Source organism: Rutidosis leptorrhynchoides, chromosome 4, assembly GCF_046630445.1.
Source record: "Rutidosis leptorrhynchoides isolate AG116_Rl617_1_P2 chromosome 4, CSIRO_AGI_Rlap_v1, whole genome shotgun sequence".
Classification (NCBI taxonomy): domain Eukaryota; kingdom Viridiplantae; phylum Streptophyta; class Magnoliopsida; order Asterales; family Asteraceae; genus Rutidosis; species Rutidosis leptorrhynchoides.
The window spans coordinates 19,839,805-19,856,938 of record NC_092336.1 but is presented as its reverse complement, the minus strand read 5'-3'; positions in this window follow the sequence as shown (position 1 = coordinate 19,856,938).

Here is a 17,134-nt window from a genome sequence, read left to right as displayed (position 1 = left end):
CTAATCCATGTTGCTGGGTTCTCTGATGATGAGATGGAACACTCTGTTCCATCTGTGTCTAAACCATGTAGACCTACTAGCTCTACTGAAGTTTTACAATTGGAGCATAGGTCTACTGGTTCTGAAGGATCTCAAGCTGGTACTGGTTACACTCATAATGAACAGCTGTCTCCCACTGCTGCTCATTCCTCTGAGCCAGCTGATGATCAAGATGCTGTGTGTTCCACAACAAGCTCACCTGTTCAAAACACTAGATGGACAAAGGAGCATCCAATTGAACAAGTTATTGGTAATCTAGCAAGTGGTGTTAAAACAAGAAGACATGCAACCAACAATTTTTGTATGCATGTAAACTTTGTGTCTACCATTGAACCTACATGCCCTGATGAAGCAATCAAAGATCCAAGCTGGGCAGGAGCTATGCAAGAAGAGATCTTCCAGTTTGATAGGAATAAGGTTTGGACATTGGTACCTAAACCTGATGATGAAACTAAGAAGATCATTGGTACCAAGTGGGTTTTCAAGAACAAAATAGATGAAGATGGGATTGTAATTAGAAACAAAGCTAGATTGGTAGCTCAGGGTTTCAAACAGGAAGAAGGATTGGATTATGGAGAGACATATGCTCCAGTGGCTAGGATGGAAGCTATCAGATTGTTCTTGGCATATGCTGCTAAGATAAACTTTAGGGTATTCCAGATGGATGTTAAATCTGCATTTCTAAATGGGAAGCTGCAAGAAGAAGTTTATGTCAAACAACCTCCTGGTTTTGTAAGCAGTAAATATCCAGACCATGTCTACAAGCTAGACAGAGCTCTTTATGGCCTCAAACAGGCACCAGAGCATGGTATGAGACACTTCATGTGTATCTCACTGGTATAGGTTTTAAAGTTGGAACAATTGATACCACTCTATTCTCAAAAGAGATAGATGGTGATCTCTTGCTGGTACAGATATATGTGGATGATATTATTTATGGATCTAAAAATGAGAAACATTGTCAAGATTTTTCAAAACTTATGTCAAAGACATATGAAATGAGCTTACAAAGAGATTTGCAATACTTTTTAGGATTGCAAATTAAACAACTTGATGATGGAATTTTTATAAGTCAGGATAAATATATCAAAGATATGTTAAAGAAATTTGGTCTGACCTGTTTAAAAGATATAGGGACCCCAATGGCAGCATCTATTAAAATAGATGCTGATCCCAATGGTGAACCAGTCAATATCACTGAATATAGAGGTATGATTGGATCCCTACTTTATCTTACAGCCATCAGACCAGATATTATGTTTGCCACATGTCTCTGTGCTAGATATCAAGCTAATCCTAAAGAGTCACACTTGCTAGCAGGAAAAAGGGTATTTAGGTATCTGAAAGGTACTGCCAAACGTGGTCTTTGGTATCCCAAAAACCAGGATTTTAAGCTAAATAGGTATTCAGATGCTGACTTTGCAGGGTGTAAAATAGACAGGAAAAGTACTACTGGTGGTTGCCAGTTACTGGGTTTAGGCTAGTCAGCTGGACGAGCAAAAAGTAAAATACTGTGTCCACATCTACTGTTGAGGCAGAATATGTTTCTGCTGGTAGTTGTACTGCTCAAGTACTATGGATGCAAAGCCAGCTGAAGGATTATGGTGTTCATGTTACAAAAACTCCAATCTACTGTGACAACACTAGTGCTATTACTATTACCAACAATCCTGTGATGCATTCTAGAACAAAGCACATTGACGTTCGATATCATTTCATAAGGGATCATGTTCAAAAAGGAGATGTGGAGCTACATTTTATTTCAACAGACCAGCAGTTAGCAGATCTTTTCACAAAGCCCTTAGATGAGAAACATTTTAACTATCTCATCTCTGAGCTGGGTATGCTTGAACTTTAAAATAAAAGGCAAGTTTGTTGGTGTGCTGTCAAACAGTCACAATTTTGTAGGGTAAACCAGTAAGTCACAATTTTTTTTACTTACTGCCTACATGTCAAACAGTCAGCACAACAAGGTCTTTTATATCATGATTATTCAATGTTCAAAACGATATAATAAATAGCTCACAATACTTAAATGATACCTTAAATTCGAAACTCATTTATTCCCAATGATTTAAAATTAAATTCATTACATATTAAATGTCACAAAGAATTTTTGTATTTAATACAAAATTTATCTTATGGTTTTTTCCTTCAAATTGAATTGAAAACTGCTGCATTTAATGCTTAATGGGAGGTATGAGTGTTCAAGCCGATTAAACGTCATGTCAACAGTCTGTGTCCCCTCAAAAACGTGCCAGTCTATCACATCTAAAAACGCGCCTGCAGATGACAGTTGCCACTTTCTCTCTCCTGCACTTTTTTCTCCAACCCGAAAGGTTAAATAAGGCAATCAATTCCACATAATAACCTTCGGTTATTAACTCTTTGATTTACCTTTCAAATACACACTCTTCTCTCTAAAAACCCCAAATCTTCAAATACTTCATATATTCATCTTTAACATTTTATCAATGGCAGAACAACAACACCAATCACCACCTGCTGAGAATCAGCCAGAGGAACAACAACAGCAACAACAACAGGTGGAACAACAACATCAATAACACCCTCCTCCGGTCATTGAGGAACAAGCTGTACAGGGTCCACTGTTCAATCTTCACCCCAACTTGATCAGGGCCAATAATGCACCAGACCATGCACTGATTCGCCTTTCCAGAGGCAATGCAGCACACGCTCTCTCTATTCCCAAGTCTAAAGCCAACATTGGCTATGAGGCTTTGATCAACTATATCAGGAGATGCCCCTTGGCGAGATCCATCACTGGAGTTCCTTCTCGCCTCTATCCGGCCTGTTTAGCGAGATTTTGGTATACTGCCACCATGGCCACCATTCAACAGAATGCTCCTTGTATTCGTGGCATGGTGACTGAAACCCTAAACTGCTCGATCACTGTTGATACCCTCCGACGTGCCCTTCAATTACCCGGTGGTCCATTTGTTAATTCACCGACGAGCGATGATTTGAGGAGGGAAGTGCTGGAAACGATTGGATATGCTGGTCCAATTTCTCATACACCACTAAGGAAGAACATGCCACCGCTATGGTATTACTTCTTTGGACTGCTGACCCAGTGCATCAGCCAAAAGTCCGGTAGTTTTGATCAGTGCTCAGATTTTGAGCTCAAAATTGGTCATGATTTGCTGTTCAACAGGAACATTGACTACGCAGCTGAGATCTACCTCAGGTAAAGGGAAATGGTGCTTGCACCCAAACGAACACATCTAATCCCCTTTCCAAGGTTCTTGAGCCTTATTTTTGAAAATGAGCTGGGTGAAGCTTACCAGCAGATTGCTGATCAATCATTTGACCTGCCTCCAAAACAAGGGGGAATGCCAAAAGATGCTCCTGCTGCTCCATATACTGGTTTAACACCAGGCATGCTCAAGTATCTTGCTGCTCGGGGTGGAGTAAACCCAACGACTGCCTCTGGTGTTGCGCCAGCTGAGGGGGAGGGACCTCAGCGAAAGCCAGCTGTGAAAAGGAAGAAACCAGCTACCTCAACTAGTACAGTCATCGTCTCACATACTGGTAAAGCAGTAGTTGTATTAGAATCTAGTGCTCTCTGATCATAAAGAACAGCCCTAGTCTTATATACTGACTACCCACATCTAGTATTGGAATCCGTTGCTTAACTATTTCTTGGTAACAGGCAAATCCAAACGAGCTAAAGCTGGCTCTAAGCAAACCACAGGAAGGATTGCCCCAGTCTCAACTGCTGCTTCTGCAAAGAAAGCTGCTATGGAACCTGGTGCGTCTCTAGAACAAATAGCAGAAATCTCTAACCTAATTAAAAATCTTTTCACTGCTGACTTGAAAAATGAAAATGGAGTTAAAGGCACAACCTTTACTCCCAAGCTGACTGGTTTTAAAACTAGTGTTAAGAAGGGTAGCAACCCATACTCTTCTAACCAGGCACTTCCACATTTTTCTAAAATGAACATCATGCAATATACTCTGCTGACAGTACAACCAGCAGAGAACATAACCGACCTCCAAAGCAGTTTTGAGCTGATTCCTCATCATGATGAATCAGCTCAGGCCACTTCACAACCTAAATGTTACTTGGATCATGCTAAGAGTCTCACTCCTACATCATTACCAGCCAGAACTCTTACACTATCTAGGTCAACATGTGTTGCCAATGAGTCATCAGAGTCACAGCTGTACTTACAGACACCTAACTCTGTCTCAATTGAAGGGTTGACTAAATCACCAGTCTGTCCCTAGAGACCAACAACGGATGCAATTGTTGAGTGATGTGTGCGAGGTGTACTAGGAAATAGTATTATTTTTACAAGGAAATACTATTAAATACGATACAGTTTTACACAAGTTATTTATTTATTTATAGAGTGGATATACCTAAACCTTGCTACAACACTTATAGGCAGTGTACCTAATCGTACAGTAGTGTAGTTTTTAGTAAGTCCGGTTCGTTCCACAGGGAAAATTAAACAAGCTTAACGCTATAATTTTAAAAACTATATTTGTAAAAATACAAAAATGAATATAAGTAATATTATTATTATAAAAGGGGGTTTTTACCGTTTAATGATCGGTTTGTCGATTTTAAAACTTTAGTCGCAGTTAAAACCTAATGTAAAATATTAAATAAATAAAAGACTTAATTTAAAGAGTAAAGTAAATAACGATAATGAAATTGCGATAAATAAAAATGCGATAAATAAAAAGTATGACAATTAAAGAGTACGATAATTAAAGTGCAATTAAATACAATGACAATAAATAAAAGTGTGATAATTAAAAGTGCAATTAAATATAAAATAAAGGAAATTAAATATGAAATAAAGGAATTATGCTTATTTAAACTTCCGTAATCATGATGTTTGACGTGTTATTTTTAGTTTATCCCATGGGTTAATTGTCCTTTGTCCTGGATTATTCGATATGTCCATACGGATTTGTCCATAATAATCCATCAGTCATAAATATAAAGTGCGAAAGTCTTCGTCAAATTATTCTTATTCCCGAAGTCAAATATTCTAACTAATTGGGGATTCGAATTGTAACAAGGTCTTAATACTTTGTTTAATGAATACACCAGGTTATCGACTGCGTGTAATCCAAGGTTTTACTACTTTGTTAACAATTACACCAATTACCCTTGAATGTAATCCACCCCTGTTTCAACAAGTCTATTAACTATTAATCCAGTTCCGTGTCCGGTAAAATGAACAATTATTGGTATTTATAGATATCCCGCCCACCGTACCCAGTCAAGCGTATGTGGTTATATATAAATACGTCAAATTATAAGTCTATATATTAAATTAAGAAGGTTTCGTTTAGTTAATATAAAGCCCATTAATAGCCCATAGTCTAATTTCCACAAGTGTCGTTCTTTTATTCAAACCCCAATTATGGTCCAAAGCCCAATTACCCAATTTTAGTATTTAGCCCAACATCATGATTACTTCGGCATTAAATAAGCATAATAATAACTTAGCTACGAGACATTAATTTAAAAATAACATTAACCATAACTTACAGTGATTAAAAATAGCGTAGCGTTACACGGACAGAATTTCGACTTACACCCTTACAACATTCGCTAACATACCCTTATTATTAAAATTTAAAATTAAAATTAAAATTAAAATTAAAATTAAAATTAAAATTAAAATTAAAATATAAATATATATATATATATATACATACATTTATAGATAGAGAGATGGATATATGGTAAAAGATCAACCAAAACTGCGAAATTTATAGGGTGTCGCCTGGATTTCAGGGCCATGCGATCGCATGGTTTTTGTTCTTCCAGGCCATGCGATCGCATGGTCAGCTGGGAGAGCTCAAAAGTCTTTAAGAACGTGGGCTACTTATTTATTTATTATATAATTAAATATATATATATATATATATATATATATATATATATATATATATATATATATTATATTATTATATTCTTGTACTCCGTTGACTTGTAATTTTAGCTCCGTTGTGTCGCGCGTTGATAGTTAGTTCATGTCTCGGTTCCGGATTTTCGAACGTCCTTGCGTACAATTTAATATCTTGTATTTTGCGTTTTGCGTCTTGTACTCTTGTAATTTTGAGACGTTTCTCATCAATAATTTGAACCATTTTGATTGTACTTTGTACTTTTGAGCTTTTTGGTCGTTTGCATCTTCAATTCATCGAATCTGTCTTTTGTCTTCACCTTTTATTATTTAAACGAATATCACTTGTAAATAGAACAATTGAAACTAAAAGCTTGTCTTTCTTAAGGGATAATGCTATGAAATATATGTTCGTTTTTAGCATTATCAAATATTCCCACACTTGAGCATTGCTTGTCCTCAAGCAATATAGTCTTGAAATAAAAATACTAGAATCACTTCTTTATTCTTCACACTTTGTACATCAGTGATTTCTATACGGCGGTATAAATAATGGTAGTAACGATGTGGTTTACAGTCCCACATGACTATGAAAAGTTAGATCCATTAAGGAAATTGGATCTTTATGAAAACATTTGATCTTTTGAAAATACAATCTAGTTTTTACCCTAGATAAGTTTTCCGGAATAACCCTTCACCGGTGTTTGCAAATTGTTTTTGTGGGTTTGGTGGGTTTCAGATTTGAAAACTTTAGCTCAAAACTTGCGATTTTGTGTCACCCACTTGCTAACCTTGTATTGGGAAAGCAACACGTCCAGTATACTTGCTCCGTATATTACCTTTCGATAAACTACCGTCCGGTTGTAAAGGAAAGCGTTGAACAAGCAACTGTTAAGGCAATGTCCCCTGACATGCTTTTAATTATGGTCTATAATGTGTCGGATGCAATTACTATCCTTGGTAGGAGCAATTGTAAAGCTCACCCTATAATTTTTCGGTTTGGCACAAGATCCTGTCTTCGACCATACTATGCAACCACCGTTCTTACGGTTTACACCCGATTTGATTCAGGTGACCTAATGACTTCCAGGTGAATTCCTAGGATTTTACGTTCAATGGTAATGAACACATTGAAAATGGGTTTTCAGAAAACAAATCGGTTTGTAATTTTGATCAAAATATTTTCTCGTTCAAGCTCGAGTTTAGATATCATTGAATTCCATGAGTTTGTAATTCTCAATCTTTAAGGTCATTCTCAAGGATTGAGTAATATCAGTCTTAAAAGCTGATTTTTGATCTTTAAGGAGATTATCCTTTCTGGGGGTCTGATTCATTAGTCTTATCCAGCTAATTTGCACGACGTCCTCCCTATTTTACAAGACAGATCCTCTCATGGTTAGGATAAGTCTGACCACTTGGCGACCCTGTTTAATGCTGAGGTTCGTGGATTTTCTGCTGATTTTAGAGATGACTTTTCTAGATTTTTCGTCAACCTACAGCTGGTCTGGACGATAACTTCCTGACCTAAATCAAGAAGCACGTTTCTTTTTCAGAAGACTTTACTTCCTTTTAATGATGGAATTGATTCATCGTGTAGATCCATCTTTCTTTTAAATGTATTACAGTAAATTGGGTAAAACTGTTTAGATTAGTCCAAAGCAAAAGTATCTTCAGTTATTTGTACAAAAATATGTGATATATGTTTTAAATAACTTGGTAAATTTCCCCACACTTGGCTTTTATTTTCCTTTTTATTGTCCTCTATTCCATTTTAAATGAATTCTAACATTTTGGTTTGTTTCTCAATTTATGTCCTTTCCGAGGTAACAATAATTTCGGTGTTAATACCTAGTTTTATCGTTCATAAATATGTATAAACATGATTTTGAATTCATTTAATTGAAAATTTTGAAAATTTTACTAGAATTGTGTAGTCAGTATATAAGACTAGGGCTTTTCTTTATTATCAGAGAGCACTAGATTCTAATACAACTACTGCTTTACTAGTATTTTTAATGGTAACCAAGTGTTTAAATCAAAAATTTTTAAAATCCGAAAGAATTTAACCCCTTCCCACACTTAAGATCTTGCAATGCCCTCATTTGCAAGAAATCAGTAACAATTTAAATTATTGAGGGTGATTAGCGTAGAAAAATGATTAAATTTTACCAAAGTTTCCAAATATATTGGCGTTTGTTTGCTGAATGATAAATGGTGCACATCATTTGTTCATTCCGTCTTGTTGTTACATCACATTTGTTTTTCATTTTGTCGTCAAAATTAGTAGCTTTTGCTGAACTTAATGACAGTCTTTGAAAATGCGCTGTTTTACCCTGTTTTGTACAATTGACAATATACATACATACAAATATAAACATGCATGGTAATTTGAAATGGGACTTAAAATCCCACTTTCAAATCAAATATGAAATATTAGTACAAAATAATAAAAATATTAAACATTACATTAAAAGTATCATAATATAATGTGTTTAAACATAAATAAACAGAAATAATAAAAATTAAAAATCATATAAATTACCAACCTGAACTAAATCAATCTGGATAGGGGTTCCAGTTCATGTCATCGTCCGGGTTCCATGGTTGGTGATAGGTGTACTGGTATGCCTGGTTAGGGTCGTAGAGCGTATAAGGTGGTCTCATCTCGGGCTGGTGTTGAGGATAGTAAGCGGGTCGGGTCAGAACGTAGTGATCCTGAGGTGACAGCTGGCTCATAATCTGACACTGATGATAGTCCCATCTATCATGTTGTCGTTGCCTGGAATGCTCGTAATCATTCCGGGCTTGCCACTGCTCCATACGACGAAATCTCTTCGCGTTTGTCATATCTACCTCATCTACACGCTGGTAGACATCAGTCATAGCCTCCCGAATGACATCCCTAATGTCATCTGCTTCCTCCATCTCCTCATCTGAGCCTCTCTCTACCTGAGGATGACTACCTTCATAGGGTATTGCCTGGTTGCGTCTACTCTTTAATACCTTAGCACCCGCATAAACCCTCAATCCTAAAAGTTCAACCTGCTCCCTACATTCCAAAAGTGGACCCCTTTGGTCCTTATCTACACCTAAATACTCTCCAATGAGAGTAACAAAAATACCTCCTCCAATTATCCCCCTTCCTGTATTCCTTCAACCATCTTAGATAAATAAAAACCAACACAATAGGGAATATTAACAAAGCCTCTTGGGTCTCGAATACACTTTAGGTAAAATAAATCATGTAAGGTCAATTTTTCCTTGTTGTTACATCTCTGTGTAATCGAGTTAGCCAAAAATCTATGAATTATATGAAGCTCGGCTCTGTTAATATGTAAGTAGGTATGTGTTCCTCCCCGCCCAAAAACATTATAGTCTGACATACGCCTCCAGACGGAGTTCGCATCAAAATTCCTATCTACCCTTTCACAACGATAAATCAAATTCATACAATCGAGTAGTAGTAATTCACTAGGAGTGTAAATCTGTAATGCCCTGGCCATGTCCAGCATGGACATCCTGTACATCCTACTGCCAAGTATAAATCTAAGAAAACTTCTATCATCTAATCTATCTACATCTACATTTAACGCTATAGTACTCATCAGCTCAACACACCATTCCTTATATACAGGTCTACGAATGGTGAATAAATGTTCCCAATCAGTAAAAGAAGAACTGCCATACCTTTGGATCAAATGCTCCCTAACACGGTCAGCAAGTTGGACCCTTTCCAAAGGATCCCAATCAATTACCCTAGGCACCTCTACATCTTTCGTTACTAATTTGAATTTATTACTTTGATATGCCGGGTAATCTCTCCATCGTCTATCGAATCTCAGATTAGGATGCAACGTGTGTTCAAGAATAGTTGGGTATTCTACAGGCAGATGCATCGGAAATACTATGAATTCATTTACAAACTGTAGCGGATCATAATAAGGTACATGTTGATCAGGCTGATGTTGTGGTTCCTGTTGTGGTTCTTGTTCGGGTTCATATTGCATTTCTGGTTCAGGTTCTGGAGCAGGTCGTCTAGATGATGATGATGAACCTCCAGTATCGGTTCTCTACAAAACACATTAAACACAAAATTTGTGCATCCATATATGCATTAGTGTTAGCAAAATAACAACTTAAAACAATCACAATAACATGTTAAATCAAAATTAAACTTATACACATTTTCACATTTTTTTACAATTCTACACTTTTTCAAATAAGCACATATGAAAATGTAGACAAAGTTCATAAGCATTTAACTCAAATAACATGTCAAAATAGTCATTACTAACAATTAAACAAGTCTCAATTGGCAATTATATCAAATTAATCAAGTTCATGAATTTTGCAACTAAAAAGTCCACTTTAATCTTCAAAAATCATGTTTAGGATTAAAGTTTGGATCATTTAGCTACCTAAACATGTTACACTACTCAATTTAGCAATAATTCATGACAAAAATCGGCCATAACCTGTTTATATCAAAATCCCCAAATTGCTCAAGAACACAAACCCTAGATTTCTAAAATTTTTGAAGTTTTTGGCTTCAAATCATGTTAAATAGCATCAATCTAGGTTATACATGCATAAAATACTAACAATTTAACTCTAATTACACTAGAAACTAACAAAATCAAATTAGGTAAAATATAGCTCAAGAACACTAAAAATTAAATTTAAAGAGATTTAGGGGTGTAATTTTTACCTTTTTTGATAAACTTCTGAACAATTTCATGATTAGAGCGAGAATTTTGACGAATTATGGTGAAAAATTGCGAATTTTAGAGGTGATTTGGGAGATGGTTCGTGTATGTGTGTGTTGAAAGTGAGAAGGAGCAGAACTCGCTGCCCTTTTTGTTTCTGGCCAAAAATACAGCCTCATGCGATCGCATGAGGTTGTAGTGCAAACCCATGCGATCGCATGGGGGTCCGGGTACAGTATATTTTTTTTAATATAAAAAACCTTAAAACTTATAAAACATATAATTAATAAAATTTTAAAAATTTGTTTGTTTTTAGGATGAGTGCGTTTCGGATCGATGTCCTAGTCCGTCCCTCAACAAAATTTTAAAATTATTCAATTTTGAGCGCAGTTTTAAAAGCAAAGATTTTTGGGTTTTTTTATACCTTAATTCAATAAGATTAAAAATAATGATAATAAAAGTTCTCGTCCCTCCCTTGGGTAAAGCAATTTCGGTTCAATGACCTAGTCTTCAACTTACGACGAATTTTAAAAATCATATTTTTAACTTAACGAAATAAAGTAAATTTTTGTTTTTAAATTCACTGCAAACTTAAATATAAAATGCATAAAATTAAAAATTCATATTATTAAAATTAAAAATTCACACCAAACTTAAATTATATTTTTGTTTTTATACAACAAACTTATATTAAAAATATTAATTTTTCAAATATTTACAAACTTAAATATATTAATTTTAAAAAGTTTACATTAATAATTTAATATTAATTTTAATTTTAAAAACAAAGTAAAAATAAAATTAAAAATCTTTTTGATCTTTTATCCCACTTTAATCAATCAAATATTATCAAAAAATATACGCCCCTCTTTTCGGTAAAGTAATTTCGGCTGTTTTACCTAGTTTTACTCCTGACGAATTTCTGAAATATTTTGGGTTGATTGATTAAAGATATTTATACCTTAAGAATAAACGGTAAATTTCGCAGTGATGTAGTAAATTTTTGTATGATATCAATAATTTCGGTCGCAAAACCTAATTTTACTGAGTACCAATTTAATACTTTATAGCGAACGATTTAGCGTTTATTATCAAAAGGTTAAAAATAATAATAAAAATAAAAACTGAAAACTGTACAAACTTACATGTGAAATAGAATTCTTAGTGACCTGCTTTAACCCACTCATAAGATAGAATTGGTTTTCCATAGCTATATAGGCGTAACCTCGAGCATTCAACGCTTTTTCTTCGAAACATATGAACGGTCCATCTCTGCATAAAGTAACGAATTCGGTATTGGAATATGTCTGATTCGTCGAGCATTTTCCTTCGTGTGACCATTTTCCGCATTTGTGACATCTTTCAAGGTGTCGTGTTCTTCTTTTCGCTGCAGATTTTGATTTTCCTTTACCAAAATGTAACTTATTATTTTCGTTCCTGGATTCTTTTCTTACTCCGTCCAATTTACCTCTGATTAATGATACCAATTCACTTGGAAATGTGTCATTATTACGTTTAGTGATCAAAGCGTGTAGCATTAGACCATGGTTTAGTTCACAGGAAGTCTTCATCTCGTAAAACCTAAAAAAAATAAAAATTCAGAATGGGGGGAGAAGACTAGTTCTTTAGGGTCTGCTAGGGAAAGACCATTCGGATTCCATTCTCGAGAACTATACGAAAACATAATATCTAACTCTAACAGAAATATATATTATCCTTTAAAGACTTGATTCTCCACACACTTAGTTGAAATTGTGATTAACGTTATTTTCAATTGGATCATCAACAACTTGTATATCTTTGACTTTTATTTCAATCCATTTGTTGATTTCCTCCGTAACTTTCACAAATTCAACTATCATCGCCTTTTCTTTTGGCGATAAATTGGATATTAATCGGTTACATAACTTAAAGTTTCCCTTAATCCTAGCATCGTGAATCCGTTTATAAAGTTTTTTCGTTGAAATGTTAAAAACGGGTTCATCTAATTTCTTATCATCAACGGGGTTCTTTGTGATCGGATCATCATTAAGTGTTTCTTCATCTTCCCCACACTTATGCGTTTTTATTGGTTTAACAGTTTTGATTGGTGGAGATCTAAACTTTCGGTTCACAAAGGTGATCGATGTATCACCATCCCTAAGTGTCATTCTACATTCTCTTACATCAATGAATGCCTCGGTGGTTGCTAAAAATAGGCGACCTAAAATTAGAGGAATATCAAGGTTTTCCTCCATATTAATCACTATGAAGTTTGTAACAAAGGTCAAACTTCTCACGTTAACAAGTAAATTATTTGATATTCCAACCGGGTGTTTAATGGTTAGGTCAAATGATTGAACACCTATTTTGGTTGGTTTTAATTTACCCATACCTAATCTTTTGTATAACGAAAGAGGCATAATATTTGCACTTGCTCCTAAATCTGCGAGTCCATTATATACAGCACCATCATTAAGCAAGCAAGAAATGATAAATTCACCCGGGACTCCTGCTTTAGTAAGTCGAGTTGGTTTGTAAACCTTTTTCGGGTGTTCTTTTCTTGGTTCTTTCACTTCTATTTGAACTTCTTGTTCACATTTTTTTTCGTTTCTTGGAATGAGAGGTTTGTATAAGAATTCTTCTTCATCACTCCAATTTGAATCCTCCCTATTTTCCAATTTTGATTTTTCATATGTTGTTGATAACATATTTATGTTTTCATTTTGAAGGTTTTCTTGGGTGGTGAAATTATGATTGACTTCATTGTCAACTTCCATCGGACCATGTATGTAATGTTTAACTCTGTGACCATTAACTTTAAATTCAATCCCATTTGAATTTATTAACTCTATTGTTCCGTATGGGAAAACTCTTTTGACTATGAATGGTCCAGACCATCTTGATTTCAATTTTCCAGGAAATAGCTTGAATCGTGAATTGAAAAGAAGAACTCTGTCTCCTTCTTTAAATTCTTTTGAACTTCTGATTCTTTTATCATGCCATTTCTTCGTTCTTTCTTTATAGATTAACGAATTTTCGTATGCTTCATGTCTTAATTCTTCTAATTCGTTTAGCTGACTTAATCGTAGACGTCCGGCTTCATGTAAATCAAGATTACATGTCTTCAAAGCCCAAAATGCTTTGTGTTCAATTTCTACTGGAAGATGACATGCTTTTCCGTAAACGAGTCTAAAAGGTGTGGTTCCAATTGGAGTTTTGCAGACTGTTCTAATAGCCCAGAGTGCATCCTCTAATTTCATGGACCATTCCTTCGGATTTGATCCTACAGTTTTCTCAAGAATACGTTTTAAAGCTCGGTTGGTATTTTCAACTTGTCCACTTGTTTGTGGATGATAAGCGGTGGAAATTTTATGAGTTACTCCATATCTTTTGAGAACTTTCTCAAGTTGATTGTTACAAAAATGAGTACCCTGGTCACTTATTAAAGCTTTCGGTGTTCCGAACCTTGCAAAAAGACGTTTTAAAAAGTTGACTACAACTCGTGCATCATTAGTTGGGAGAGCTTGTGCTTCCGCCCATTTAGATACATAATAAATGGCAACGAGAATGTAGAGATTATTATGAGATTTTGGAAATGGACCCATAAAGTCAATACCCCAAATGTCAAATACTTCACATACTTGAATGACATTTTGTGGCATTTCATCACGTTGACTTATTTTTCCGGCCCTTTGACAAGCATCACAGGATTTGTAAAGAAGGTGTGATTCTTTGAAAATTGTAGGCCAATAGAATCCAGCATTGTAAACTTTTCTTGCTGTAAGTTGAGGCCCATAATGCCCTCCTGTTGGTCCTGTGTGACAATGGTTTAAAATTTAACTAGCTTCATCTCCGAATACACATCGGCGTATTATTCCATCGGGACAACTTTTAAACAAATGTGGATCTTCCCAGAAATAGTGTTTTATATCACTAAAGAATTTCTTTCGTTTTTGGTACGATAACCCTTTTTCAGGGAATCCACATACTAAGTAGTTTGCATAGTCTGCAAACCATGGAATTTCATTATAATATATCTTCAATAGATATTCATCAGGAAAGTTGTCTTGTATGGCCGATTCATTTAGAACTTCTAATTCGGGATTTTCAAGACGAGAAAGATGATCAGCGGCGAGATTTTCTGCTCCCTTTTTATCTCGGATTTCAATATCAAACTCTTGTAAGAGTAAGATCCAACGGATTAATCTTGGTTTAGCATCTTGTTTTGAAAATAGGTATCTAAGAGCAGAATGGTCGGTATAGACCACCGTTTTAGCTAGAACGAGATATGATCGAAATTTGTCAAAAGCAAAGACAATAGCAAGGAGTTCTTTTTCAGTAGTTGTGTAATTTTTTTGTGCTCCTTGTAACGTCTTACTAGCATAATAAATAGGTTGAAATCGTTTTTCAATCCTTTGTCCTAAAACGGCTCCCATTGCAAAATCACTTGCATCGCACATAAGTTCAAACGGTAGATTCCAATTTGGAGTTATCATGATCGGTGCATTAGTGAGTTTTTCTTTAAGTATATTAAAAGATTTGATGCATTCATCTGAAAAGATAAATGGAGCATCCTTTTCTAGGAGTTTATTCATAGGAGTAGCAATTTTAGAAAAATCTTTTATGAAACGTCGATAAAAACCGGCATGCCCTAGAAAACTCCTAACTCCTCTAACATTGGTGGGATGTGGAAGTTTAGCAATTACATCTACTTTAGCTCTATCCACTTCAATTCCTTCCTTTGAGATTTTATGTCCAAGAACGATGCCTTCTTTAACCATGAAATGGCATTTCTCCCAATTAAGTACTAGATTTGATTGTTCGCATCTAATAAGCATTCGTTTAAGATTAACTAGACATGTTTCAAAAGTATCACCGAAGACTGAAAAGTCATCCATGAAAACTTCCATGCATTCTTCTATCATGTCATAAAAAATCGCCATCATGCACCTTTGAAAGGTTGCAGGGGCGTTGCAAAGTCCAAATGGCATGCGTTTGTAAGCAAAAGTACCATAAGGACACGTGAATGTAGTTTTCTCTTGGTCCTCGGGTGCTATTGGAATTTGAAAATATCCGGAAAAACCATCAAGAAAACAATAGTAACTATTTCCGGCTAATCTTTACAACATTTGATCAATGAAAGGTAAGGGAAAGTGATCTTTTCTAGTGGCGTCATTTAATTTTCTATAATCAATACAAACACGCAATCCTGTTACAGTCCTAGTAGGAATAAGTTCATTTTTCTCATTTGTGATGACAGTCATGCCACCCTTCTTAGGTACGCATTGAACTGGGCTTACCCATGGACTATCAGAAATTGGATAAATTAAACCTGCATCTAGCAGTTTAATAATTTCTTTCTTAACAACATCTTGCATGTTAGGATTTAGTCTTCGTTGGCGTTGCACATACGTTTTATGACCTTCTTCAATAAGGATTTTATGTGTGCAATACGAAGGACTTATTCCTTTAATATCATGAATTTTCCATGTAATGGCTGGTTTATGAGCTTTTAGCACAGAAATGATTTGAGATTTTTCATTTTCAGTAAGAGAAGACGATATTATTACAGGTAATTCAGATTTACCATGTAAATAAGCATATTCCAAATGATTTGGAAGTGGCTTTAACTCTAATGTCGGTGGTTCTTCTATCGATGATTTATATCGATATCTGTCTTCTTCTTTTAGCATTTGAATTTCTTCTGTTGTTGGTTCATATCCATTAGCCATAAGTGTAGCTAACATTTCAGTTTCATCAATTGGTTCAGTTCCTTCTCCTAAAGAACATTCTCCTGTTCCTTGTAATTCTGGAAATTCTTTTAACAATTCTACATGTGAATCTATGGTTTGAATATAATAACATGTATCATCTGCAGATTGCGGTTGTTGCATTGCTCTGTCAACAGAAAAGGTAACACTCTCGTCCTCTATACTTAGGGTTAGTTTCTTACCGAACACGTCTATTATTGCTTTTGCCGTGTTTAAGAATGGTCTTCCTAATATGAGAGGTACTCGAGAATATTCTTCCATGTCCAGAATAACAAAATCTACTGGAAATACTAAAGTACCAACTTTAACTAGCATGTTCTCGATTATCCCTCTAGGATATTTTACTGATCGATCGGCTAGTTGTATACTTATTCGTATTGGTTTCAATTCTCCAAGGTCTAGTTTAACGTATAGTGAATACGGCATTAAATTTATACTAGCACCTAAGTCTGCCAATGCTTCTATTGAACTAAGACTACCCAGAAAACATGGAATTGTGAAACTTCCTGGATCTGATAATTTTTCTGGTATCTTATTCAACAGCACTGCAGAACAATTAACATTCATAGTAATAGCTGAGAGTTCTTCCATTTTCTTTCTATTTGTGATTAGATCTTTCAGAAATTTAGCATATCTAGGCATTCCAGAAATCACATCAATGAAAGAAAGATTGACATTTATCTGTTTAAACATATCCAAGAATTTGGATTGCTCGGCTTCAAGTCTCTCTTTTCTCATTTTA